The 13,360-nt window shown below is 37.7% G+C and overlaps 1 long non-coding RNA gene across 4 annotated transcripts in view; it reads right to left on the minus strand.

Annotated features, from left to right (window-relative positions):
* Positions 1 to 13,360, minus strand: part of LOC129458599 (uncharacterized) — a 182,269-nt gene that overhangs the window by 74,932 nt on the left and 93,977 nt on the right. For all 4 annotated transcript variants that reach the window (XR_008649681.2, XR_008649679.2, XR_008649678.2 and 1 more), the window contains one exon: positions 10,536 to 10,824. This is a non-coding gene — a long non-coding RNA (uncharacterized lncRNA). The remainder of the gene's footprint in view (positions 1 to 10,535; positions 10,825 to 13,360) is intronic.

The raw sequence follows: 13,360 nt of genomic DNA on the forward strand, positions 1-13,360 counted from the left end.
TAAAAAAGAAACATCATTCTTAATCTGTACTATAGACCAAATGGATCTAATAGATATTTACAGAACATTTCAGCTAAGAGCTGCAGAATACACATTCCTTTCCTCAGCACATGGATCATTCTCAAGGATAGACCATATATTAAATCACAAAACAAGTCTTAAAACATTAAAACAAATCAAAATAATATCAAACATCTTCTCTGACCACAATGGAATGAAACTAGAAATTAATAACAAGACGAATTTTGGAAACTACACAAATACATAAAAATTTAAAAATATTCTCCTGAATGACCAGTAGGTCAATAAAGAAATTAAGAAGGAAATTGAAAAATTTCTTGAAACAAATAATAATGGAAACATAACATACCAAAACCTATGGGATACAGCAAAAGCAGTACTAAGATGGAAGTTTATAGCTGTAAATTCCTACATCAAAAAAGAGGAAAAACTTCAAATGAATAATCTAATGATGCATCTTTAAAAACTAGAAAAGCAAGAGCAAAGCAAACCAAAAACTAGTAGAAGAAAATAAATAATAAAATCAGAGCAAAAATAAATGAAATTGAAATTAAAAAATACAAAAGATTGATGAAACAAAAAGTTGGTTTTTTGAAAAGTTAAACAAGATTGACAAACTTTTTTTTTTTTTTTTTTTTTTATTATACTTTAGGGTTTTAGGGTACATGTGCACAATGTGCAGGTTTGTTACATATGTATCCATGTGCCATGTTGATTTCCCGCACCCATTAACTCGTCATTTAGCATTAGGTGTATCTCCTAATGCTGTCCCTCCCCCCTCCCCCCACCCCACAACAGTCCCCAGAGCGTGATGTTCCCCTTCCTGTGTCCATGAGTTCTCATTGTTCAATTCCCACCTATGAGTGAGAACATGCGGTGTTTGGTTTTTTGTCCTTGCAATAGTTTACTGAGAATGATGTTTTCCAGTTTCATCCATGTCCCTACAAAGGACACGAACTCATCATTTTTTATGGCTGCATAGTATTCCATGGTGTATATGTGCCACATTTTCTTAATCCAGTCTATCGTTGTTGGACATTTGGGTTGGTTCCAACTCTTTGCTATTGTGAATAGTGCCGCAATAAACATACGTGTGCATGTGTCTTTATAGCAGCATGATTTATAGTCCTTTGGGTATATACCCAGTAATGGGATGGCTGGGTCAAATGGTATTTCTAGTTCGAGATCCCTGAGGAATCGCCACACTGACTTCCACAATGGTTGAACTAGTTTACAGTCCCACCAACAGTGTAAAAGTGTTCCTATTTCTCCACATCCTCTCCAGCACCTGTTGTTTCCTGCTTTTTTAATGATGGCCATTCTAACTGGTGTGAGATGGTATCTCACTGTGGTTTTGATTTGCATTTCTCTGATGGCCAGTGATGATGAGCATTTCTTCATGTGTTTTTTGGCTGCATAAATGTCTTCTTTTGAGAAGTGTCTGTTCATGTCCTCTGCCCACTTTTTGATGGGGTTGTTTGTTTTTTTCTTGTAAATTTGTTTGAGTTCATTGTAGATTCTGGATATTAGCCCTTTGTCAGATGAGTAGGTTGCAAAAATTTTCTCCCATTGTGTAGGTTGCCTGTTCACTCTGATGATAGTTTCTTTTGCTGTGCAGAAGCTCTTTAGTTTAATGAGATCCCATTTGTCGATTTTGGCTTTTGTTGCCATTGCTTTTGGTGTTTTAGACATGAAGTCCTTGCCCACGCCTATGTCCTGAATGGTATTGCCTAGGTTTTCTTGTAGGATTTTAATGGTTTTAGGTCTAACATATAAGTCTTTAATCCATCTTGAATTAATTTTTGTATAAGGTGTAAGGAAGGGATCCAGTTGCAGCTTTCTACATATGGCTAGCCAGTTTTCCCAGCACCATTTATTAAATAGGGAATCCTTTCCCCATTTCTTGTTTTTGTCAGGTTTGTCAAAGATCAGATAGTTGTAGCTATGCGGCATCATTTCTGAGGGTTCTGTTCTGTTCCATTGATCTATGTCTCTGTTGTGGTACCAGTACCATGCTGTTTTGGTTACTGTAGCCTTGTAGTATAGTTTAAAGTCAGGTAGCGTGATGCCTCCAGCTTTGTTCTTTTGGCTTAGGATTGACTTGGCAATGCGGGCTCTTTTTTGGTTCCATATGAACTTTAAAGTAGTTTTTTCCAATTCTGTGAAGAAAGTCATTGGTAGCTTGATGGGGATGGCATTGAATCTATAAATTACCTTGGGCAGTATGGCCATTTTCACGATATTGATTCTTCCAACCCATGAGCATGGAATGTTCTTCCATTTGTTTGTATCCTCTTTTATTTCATTGAGCAGTGGTTTGTAGTTCTCCTTGAAGAGGTCCTTCACATCCCTTGTAAGTTGGATTCCTAGGTATTTTATTCTCTTTGAAGCAATTGTGAATGGGAGTTCACTCATGATTTGGCTCTCTGTTTGTCTGTTATTGGTGTACAAGAATGCTTGTGATTTTTGTACATTAATTTTGTATCCTGAGACTTTGCTGAAGTTGCTAATCAGCTTAAGGAGATTTTGGGCTGAGACAATGGGGTTTTCTAGATATACAATCAAGGATTGACAAACCTTTAGCCAGACTAAGAAAAAAAGAGAGAAAATTCAAATAAATAAAACCAGAAATGAAAACAGAGACACTACAACTGATACTGCAGAAATTCAAAGGATCATTAGTGGCTACTATGAGCAACTATATGTCAATAAATTAGAAAATTGAAAATAAATGAACAAATTCTTAGATACATGCAACCTACCAAGACTGAACCAGGAAGAAATTCAAAACCTAAATAGGCCAATAAAAGTAACAAGATAGAAGCTCTAATATAAAGCCTACCAGTAAATAAAAACCTGGGATCTGATGGCTTCACCGCTGAATTCTACCAAACATTTAAAGAAGAACTAATACCAATCCTACTCTAACTTTTCAAAAAATGAAGAAGGAATACTTCCAAACCCATTCTATGATGCCAGTATTATCCTGATACCAAAAGCAGATAAAGACACATCAAAGAAGAAAACTAAATGCTAATATCCCCGGTGAACACTGATGCATAAATCCTCAGCAAAATACTAGCAAATCAAATGCAGTAATACATTAAAAAGATCATTCATCACGACTGAGTGGGATTTATCCTTGGGATGCAAGGATGGTTCAACATATGCAAATCAATCAATGTGATACATCATATCAACAGAATAAAAGACAAAAACCATATGGTCATTTCAATTGATGCTGAAAAAAATTTGATAAAATTCAACATCCCTTCATGATAAAAACACTAAACAAACTGGGTATTGAAGTAAAATACCTCAACATAATAAAAGCAATATAAAACAGACCCACAGCTAGTACCATACTGAATGGAGAAAACTGAAATTCTTTCCTCTAAGATCTGAAACACAACAAGGATGCCCACTTTCACCACTGTTATTCACCATAGTACTGAAGTCCTATTTAGAGCAATCAGACAAGAGAAAAAAATGAAAGGCATCTAAATTGCAAAGGAAGAAGTCAAATTATCCTTGTTTGCAAATAATATGATCTTATATCTGGAAAAATCCAAAGACTCCACCAAAAAAAAAAAAAACCTATTAGAACCAATAAACAAATTCAGTAATATTGCAGGGCACAAAATCAATATGCAAAGATCAGTAGCATTTCTATATGCTACTGATAGAGCATATAGAAAATATGCATATATTCTGAAAATATAGCACATATTCTGAAAAGAAATCAAGAAAGTAATCCCACTTATAACAGATGCTAATAAAATTAAATCCTAGAAATTAAATTCACCAAAAAAGTGAAAGATTTCTATAATAAAAACTAAAACATTGATGAAAGAAATTGAAGATAACACACACAAAAAGGAGAGATATCCCATGTTCATGGACTGGAAGAATCAATACTGTTAAAATGTCCATACCATCCAAAGCAATTCCACAAATTCAATGAAATTCCTATCAAAATACCAATGACATTCTTCACAAAAATAGAAAAAAATATCCTAATATTTATATGAAACCACAAAAGACCCAGAATAGCCAAAGCTATTCTAAGTAAAAAGAACAAATCTGGAGGAATCACATAACTTCGAATCATATCACAGAGCCTTAGTAACCACAACAGCATGGTACTGGCATAAGAACAGTCACAAAGACCAATGGAACACAATAGAATACCCAGAAATAAATTCACATACCTACAGTAAACTCATTTTTGACATAGGTGTCAAGAACATACACTGGGAAAAAGACAGTCTCTTCAATAAATGGTGTTGGGAAAACTGGATCCCCATATACAGATGAATGAAACTAGACCCCTATTTCTAACCGTATACAAAAATAAAACCAAAATAGATTAAAGACCTAAATCTAAGACCTAAAACTATGCAACAACTAAAAGAAAACACAAGGGAAACTCTCTAGGATGTTGGACTGGGCAAAGATTCCTTAAGTAATACCCACAGGCACAGGTGACCAAAGCAAACATGGATAAATAGGATCACATCAAGTTAAAAACCTTTTGCACAGCAAAGCAAGTAATCAACAAAGTGAAGAGACTGCACAGAATGGGAGAAAATATTTGCAAACTCTGACAAGGGATTAATAACTGGAATATAAAAAGAGCTCAAGCAACTCTATAAAAAAATCTAATAATCCAATCAAAAATGGGCAAAAGATTTGAAAAGACATTTCTCAAAAGAAGACATACAAATGACAACAGGCATATCAAAAGGTGCTCAACGTCACTGATTGTCAGAGAAATGCAAATGAAAAACTACAATGAGATTTATCTCACCCCAGTTAAAATGGCTTATATTTCAAAAGACAGGCAATAACAAAGGCTGGCGAGGATGTGGAGAAAAGAGAACCCTCAAACACTGTTAGTGGAAATGTAAATTAGTACAACAACCATGGAGAATAGTTTAGAGTTTCCTCAAAAAAACTAAAAATTGAGCTACCAGTGGAATCCAGCAATCCCACTCCTGGGTATATACTCAGAGGAAATCAGTATATTGAAAAGATGTCTACACTCCTATGTTTGTTGCAGCACTATTTACAATAGCTAAGATTTGGAAGCAACCTAAGTGTCCATCAACAGATCAATGGATAAAGAAAATGTGGTACATATACACAATGGAGTACCATTCAGCCATAAAAAGAATGAGATCCTGTCATTTGCAACAACATGGATGGAACTAAAGATCATTAAGATCATTATGTTAAGTGAAATAAGCCAGGTACAGAAAGACAGACATCACATGTTCTCACTAATCTGTGGGATCTAAAAATGAAAACAATTGAAGTTATGGACATAGAGAGTAGAAGAATGGTTACCAGAGGCTGGGAAGGATGGTGGGAGGGGAGGGAAGAGATGTGGATGGTTAATGGGTACAAAAAATATAGTTAGAAAGAATGAATAAGACCTACTATTTGATAGCATGATAGGGTGACTATAGTCAATAATAACTTAACTGTATAATTTAAAATAACTTAAAGAGTGTAATTGGATTGTTTGTAACTCAAAGGATAAATGCTTAAAGGGATGGCTACCGCATTCTCTTTGATGTGCTTATTTCACATTGCATGCCTGTTTCAAAATATCTCATGTACCCTGTAAATATATACACCTACTATGTAGCTACAAAAATAATAGATAATAGTAATAAAATAAAAGTATCAAATGAAACTTCTAGAACCAAAGAATGAGACAACTGAAATTATGACCAAACCACTTATTAGACATAACAAAAATCGGGGTTTGTGAACTAGAAAATACTTCAGTTAAAATATTAAAATTGAACTTCGTTGAGCAAAAAGACCAAAAAATGCAGAAATAGCATCATGAGTGCTATACAGAACACAGAGAAAAAGTCTAACATACATATAATTGGAGGTATAGAAGATAAGGAGAGAGATAATAATGCAGAAGCAATATTTGAAGATACAATGGCTGCGATTTTTTCAAAACTGATGGAAGATATCAGAGAAGTACCACAAACCCCAAGTGGGACAAATACAAAGGAAATCACAACTAGGTTCATGATTATAAAATTTCTGCAAACTACAATCTTAAAAGCACCAAAGGAAAAAGACACATTATCCTTAAAGGAATATCAGCAAGACTGACAGCTACTTTTTCCAAACAGAAATAGAAACCAGAAGGCAATGCAATGACATCTTTAAAGTGGCAAAAGGAAACATGAAAAACAAAAATTCCAACCTAGAGTTGTTTATTCAGGGAAAACATCACTGATGTGAAAATGAAATATGCATCTGTAGCGATAAGCCAAACCAGAATTCATCACCAGGGGACCCACAATAAAATAAATGCTTAAAGGAATTCTTTGGACAGAAGGAAAGTTATCCTAGCAATCCAAGAGGGAATGAAGAGCAACAGAGAAAGAAAATGGTAAATCTAATGCAGTTACTGCCTTATGGGGCTTAAGATAAAGAGAGAATTTAGATTCATGAAAATCATAACAAAATTAAGAGGGGAAGTATAATTGAAATTAGTGTCATATTGTCTATTATAGGAAACAACGAAAATCCTATTGAATTTGTCAAGCCAACCCTCGGGGTTCTTGTGAAGGCATCTGGGCAGAACTCAGCCAAAGTGAAATTAGTTAAAAAGAGGTTAGAACAAACTGAAACTGAAGGTAAAAACTTGAATTCAGCCACGGCAGATCAAGTGAATTTGACCATAAGACCAAAATCCTAAACAGGACAAAGGTATCAATGTCCTGGTTACTTGAAGAGCTTATAGTTAAGAGGCAGAATGTAGCACCAAAACTGGATTGAAAATTGAAAAAAGAAGATACATTTTCCTCTTATCCTTAGCAATATAAACACATATTAACCACAAAGTTGGACATGCATTGAGAAGTCTGTGGAATTTTAGGTCCAAGGAAGTTAACTTATCATTTATTAGGTACTTGCTAATTGTGAAATATTGAACACCTCTTCTCCAAAAATTGGGCTACTGATATCTAATTCTCTCTTTTGGTGTGTCTAATCTGCTACTAAAAATATTTATTAAATTTAAAATTTTTTGATTGTTCTATTTTGCCTTTGTAGATGTTCTATTGGTTCTTCAAAGAAAAATCTACTCTGTGATTATATTATGGTTTTCTGCTACTAAGCTGATCTTGATTTTTTCCTTAAGAATCATAAACATTCTTGCTCTATAACTTGTATATGATAATTCTAGTAGCTGAAGTATTTGGAAATTTGTTTGAGCCTAATTGTGATTTCCTTTGTATTTATCCCACTTGGGGTTTTTAGTACTTCTCTGACATCTTTCATCAGTTTTGAAAAAATGGCAGCCATTATATCTTCAAATTTAGGTGACATCATGGTGTTTTGTTTACTTATGTACCTCTTTTATTAAAAAATTCTATTAATATATGATTGTTCCTTGTGTTTACAAAATCATTTGTAGGGGTACTTCAGGCCTAGGATGAACTGAAGTTGGCTTCCTTCAGAAAGAATTTATATTTGCTTCTGAAAGATGTCTGGAGGAACTACCACTTAAGCCAAATTCAAGGCTTGAGAGTCCTTGACCCACCAGAGAATGTGAAAGCCACCTGCTTATATGCAGGAAGGCTGTGTCACTTCTTTTTACTCCTGGGGTTGGTCCTTTGAGGTTCAAGTTTATTGTATGGACAATTTCTTAGTAGACTTTCAGACTTATGTAGCCTTTGGCTTTAAATACTGAGCATCCCATGAAAACATCAAAAGGAAGTTCAGTTTTGCAGGATCAGCAAATTTATCAGGGCAAAAGTTGTTCATGTAATTCCTTAATATTTTCCTCCAATTTAGGTCAGGTAATTCCTTTCTATCTTGTTAGCTCCTAGATGCTTTAAGGTAGATGCTTTTTGTATTATATTCAGCATTTCAGTAGGATAATGTACCTGCTATTCCCAGAAACTGGAAGCCTAGTATAAGGAATAATCTGCATTATGCTGGTATTATCTCATGGAATTGGAAGTTCTAGTGGTTAATATGTTCCTTGTAAGCTGAAAATAGCTGCAAAATTGTCACTTACTGTTAAAAAGTAGGAGAAATAAACCAAATTATTCCATGCTGGCTCTCATGTGGGGATGTGCCATCTCCCCAAAATGACTCTAATGTGGCAAGTTCCCACTCACTGCTTAACCCAAGAAGAAAATTTATCAGGGCTTTACTACAAAGCAGAGATCAATAAATTGTGAGTCAAATATAATCTGCAACTTGTTTTTATAAATAAAGTTTTGCTGGAACACAGACACACCATTTCTTTATGCGTTGTCTATGACTGCTTTTGTGTTACAAGGACTGAATTGAGTATCAGCAACAGAGGCTGTATGGCTCACAAAACCTACAACATTTACACTCTGGCCTTTTACAGAAAAAGTTTGCCAACCCCTGCTAAAAAGTATTATTCCTCAGAGGTCCTACTTGATCAGTTTAAGTTCTGGGAGCAAGTCAATGCTAGCAAATTATTTTCTGCATTGTTTTCATGCAGTTTTAAATACTGGAAGCATGAACTCAGTATGATAGACTCTTGAGTCACACTGAGAAATTTAAACAGGAAATAGCACTAAAAAGCAAAATAAGGCCAGGCGCAGTGGCTCACATCTGTAATCCCAGAACTCTGGGAGGCCGAGGCAGTGGATCACCTGAGGTCAGGAGTTCAAGACCAGCTGGGCCAACAAGGTGAAACCCCTCTACTAAAAATACAAAAATTAGCTGGGCATGGTGGTGCATGCCTGTAATCCCAGCTACTTGGAAGGCTGAGGCAGGAGAATTGCTTGAGGCCAAGATTGTGCCACTGCACTCCAGCCTGGGCAACTGAACAACACTCTGTCAAAAAAAAAAAAAAAAAAAAAAAAAAAGCAAAATACGAATATCTTCAGACAGTAACACGGTAACGTAATGTAATTATTATTCAAAACACGGTAACGTAATGTAATTATTAGCTCAAAACAATTTTCTTGCACACATATAAGTTCACTTAGCTGCAACTTTTTTTTTTTTTTAAAGAGTGCATTTTCCTCTTCATTTGTAAAGTCAAGCTTTTCATTTTTTCATTAACCAGTACTTCTCTGGGCTATGTAATATAGAGAAGGCTTGGAGGAAATGAAATTTACAAGCAGCAAGGAAAGACAAATTCAGGCACAGATCACTGGTGATGGAGGGACTTTAGCAGATGCTCAGCTCTCTTCCTTACACCGGGCTGGCAGAGTTTGTGGGGCAGGGTGAGCCAGCAGGACAGTTATGCCAAAGAGCAGGATAACTTTCTGAGGCAATTCCTGCTTCTCAGGAGTGATCATATAAACCTTAGCAGAAAAATCAAAGAAGAAACTGGAAAAGGAAGTGATGTGCAGGATCCAGTACTGTGCTGCTTTTCTCCTCAGTACCAGTGATATTGAACAGATCCTGTTTCTGTCTATGATATCAATGAGGCTATGGCTCCAGCTCCCAACTGTGCACCTGTTTTACGTATGTAGACAGGTGGTGATGCCATTTACTCTACCATTGTTAAGACCGCATCAGTGCTTCTATGTGGAATATTGGCTTAGTGAATGCCACTTAGTCAACAGGATGGCCGGGTTGATGTGCATTTTTCTGAGATGAACCAGGAGCCATGAAAAATGCACTAACCCCATGGTGAAAGTGTCTGTGCTACTAGATAAAAACAAGGAAGAAAATACTTTCCCCTGACTCAGATCCCTATTGGACAAATGCCTTTCAAGATGTGAAAGAGACTGTAAAATATTCCTCGGTCCAGGAATGAAGAGTAAAGAAATAATACTATCATTTCTTTGTAGAGAATCAGCTGCTTTACACATATGCCATTTTGTTTATTAATCCATCTGAAAATTCCCTGGGGATTTTGAGCTGGCTCTTTGCCTGCAGATGAGTCTGTAACTCTGTGACAATTAACTGTAATGACTTTGAGACAGACTCTTCTCAATCACCGCCCAGTACTGGGCTGCCAAAAGCCATCTGCACCTGGGTGGCTGGGTAACAGCACCCCCATTTAATTTGGCTTTTCATGTGGAATCTACTGTCCTCTGTCTTAGCCGGAGAGCCAAGACGACTCTAAATTCCCTTCTGTGATGTGGAGTGGTAGGAAAGGAAGGGGGAGTATGTGGGAAAATCTGAGGGGCTCCCTTCTCTAAGACCAAGACACAAAAAGCCCCTCTATTCCTGACCACCTGGGCTCAGCAGGCTCATTATGTGAAAGCTTAAGGGTTGACCAGGGAGTCAGAGGAACACAGAGCATCAGAGAAGAGAGTTTCTATGTGGCCAGTTCCTGGTGCCCCCAGAGAGAGAGGCGGGAGACCTCTGGTAATTTTCCGGGCACTCAGCATGCACTGCAGTGCCCTTCACACAAGCACAGTGGCCAGGGAGCCAGATGGGCTCTATTTCAGGCAAAGGCAGAAAAGGGACCAGTCTGGACTCACTTAGCTCCTTAGTCTTGCTGCTGGCCCTCTGTCTTTTGACACTGGATTTACCTTTCATTAGTCCGCAAAGGGAGGGCGCATCCCAGCTGGGGCCTCTGGAAGCTGTGGACTTGCTGATTTGCACCCTTCTTGTGCATATTTTTATGTGGGCTGGGAAAACAGATGGCTCCATCCAAGTTGCTGAAAACCCAGCTGGTTATTGCTGCACTAGAACGACCTGAGTTTGGGGATCTGGTTTTCCCTGCCAGAGCCTTGGGCAAGTTGGGAAACATATTTGTCTTTGAATTAGAGCACAGGCAGATGAGGTCCAAGTTGCTGCATCCCCACCGTGTCCTGTGTGCTGTGGGAAATAAAAGAAAAGCAACATTAAGCACAGCACATTACACACAGCACCCCTGCTCCCTTACATCCTTTTTTTTTGAATTAGGCAGGTTAAAAATTGATTATGAACAATATTATCATCCGCCTTTTTCTGCCACTTTTAAAACCAAACTTGTTCTATCCAATTCTAAGTAATGCTGAAATAGACTTTCATAAACTAAATTAACAAATCATATCAATCCAACATTTATTGGGCACCTGCTTTATGCCAGGAATTATGCTAGGTACTGGAAATTTAAAAAATGAATAACACATGGTCTCTATGATCTCATAGTCTAACTAGGAGAGATGTGTAAAAGAAGATAGGTGTGAAAAAATATGTAAATGTTGTAATAAAGGTAGCTACGAGAGTGGTTGGGAATATGAAGAGGGATATTTCTTTTGGGGGAACAGCAAGACCCAGACCTAGAGTAGCAATACTTAAGGAAAAATAAGACTTCATCTGGGGCATGAGGTGGGAGAGAGGGAAACTATCTGTGTGAAATACGGAGGCCTGCGTCGGACACTGATGGCTGCTCTACCGTGTCTAATCTCACCAGCCCTTCCTTCTTAACTCTGATTTATTCGGGGATCTACCTCTACTCACTTGATTCTGGGGAAGTTGACCCTATCCCTGGCTTAGGGACAGATCCCAATTAGTCCAAGATAAACATGGCAGTCACATTCCTGTGACTGATAGATTTAGAAATGGGTACATGATCAAATGCTGGTCAATGAGACGTGAAGTCTCTTGTGGGTTATCCAGGAAAGCTTCCCCCCTAAGAAAACAACATGTGAAGAGATAGTTCCCTTTCTTCCCACAGATGTTATCGTGTTTACTGCAATTAAGGGGGGTTTTCAGCTGCAGAGAGACACAGTTTGACTGTAGGTTTAGGGTAGCCAGAGCAGGAGGCATCACTGGGAAGTAGCTGGAAGTATCTGGGGACGGACCTTGGGTTCGTCAAGTTTCCACCTCCCAAGGTAAGCAGATGGGGTTATTCCCATAGTCATGGCCATGGCACAGTGACAACAAAACTGAACATCTTGACTCAAGGTGATCTTGTGCTAGAAAACAGGGTAGCCAGGTGAGGTGATATAGCTCTAAGGACAGGGGTGGCTCATTTTAGTAAAGATTCTGCTAAAATGACACCCTCTACGGAAATTCTGACGCTGTGTACCAGTCTTTTCAATCATGTCCATATACCTGAGTTGTAATCACTCATGACTGGAGTGTGTAAAGTGTTTAGCACAGTATCACAAATGTGGTAAGTGCTCGGTACATGTCAGTACCAGCATTACACAGCAAAAAATCATTTCTGGAAGCCAAAGATAGCAGAATAATCTATAAAAATAATCCCAGGGAGATTTATCTCTCCTCTGCCAGTTGGGAAGTTGGTTTGCCTAGTTGTATTTTGATTTCATTCCTAACAATTACCTTAGTCATCTCATAAGTTTTTCCTTGCACTCTTGGGACCATCGGGCCCATGACTCCAGCACGGCTCTGGCTGCAGGCTGCAGTTGGTCTTACTGATCCAAATTCTCAAATTTAGGTTGCTGATCCCACAAGCGTGAACTTCTTGGCTCTGTGTCTGGGCTCTCTGCTTTCAGTTAGACAGGAAACCGGGGCTGGGCAAACCTCCAAGGTTTTAGATTGGCCTTCTGTTCAGATAAGCTGCTAAGGATGTTTCTACTTGGGAACAGTAACAGCTCAAGTTCTTTCCTGGGTTTTAACTTGTGCCTTTGTGACATACCAACAGATTTAGAACTGACGTTATGATTGGAGTGAAAATACCCACATGTGACTTGAGTTAAACAGACCTCCACTGATCAGAGCCACAAGGCCAACTAATCTCAGGGTGTTAAGCGAAAATTCTCTGAGAGGCACCAAGCAATCTATGCTATGAGAGATAAGTCAGGGAAAAGAGGTCTTTAGCCCGTGTGCTTATTTTTAACTGAGTTCAGTTTCATGTTGGGATACAAAGCAGTTTCTTTAGGATCTTAGAGAACTAACCCAGTAGGGTGGGAGTTCAAATCCCTGCTCCATTGCTTATTAGGTATGGCCAAGTTATTTCTCTGATCCTCAGTTTCTTGACTGAAACTGATGATAATAACTTTCTCATAGGATTAGTGTGAGGATCAAAGTAGACATGTGCCGGAGGACTGGAACATAATAAATGCTCAATAAATAGTGGGTACTATTTCTAAATCCCCAAGGAGAGGTGACTGCTATTATGTAAATGTATTTTACAAGTTCAGAAAAAATGAGGTTAAGAAAAATAATGAAAATTAGCATTAATGAAAAATTTACTATGTTCCAGACACTCTTCCAAGTATTTACATGTGTAACTCACTGAATCCTCACAATACTCTTTATTACTATTATTATTATTATTTTATTTTTATTTTTTGTCTCGCTCTGTCACCCAGGCTGGAGTGCAGTGGTGTGATCTCAGTTCATTGCAACCTCCGCCTCCCAGGTTCAAGCTATTCTGCCTCAGTCTCCCTCCTGAGTAGCT

This window comes from Symphalangus syndactylus, chromosome 19 (genome assembly GCF_028878055.3).
Source record: "Symphalangus syndactylus isolate Jambi chromosome 19, NHGRI_mSymSyn1-v2.1_pri, whole genome shotgun sequence".
Classification (NCBI taxonomy): Eukaryota; Metazoa; Chordata; class Mammalia; order Primates; family Hylobatidae; genus Symphalangus; species Symphalangus syndactylus.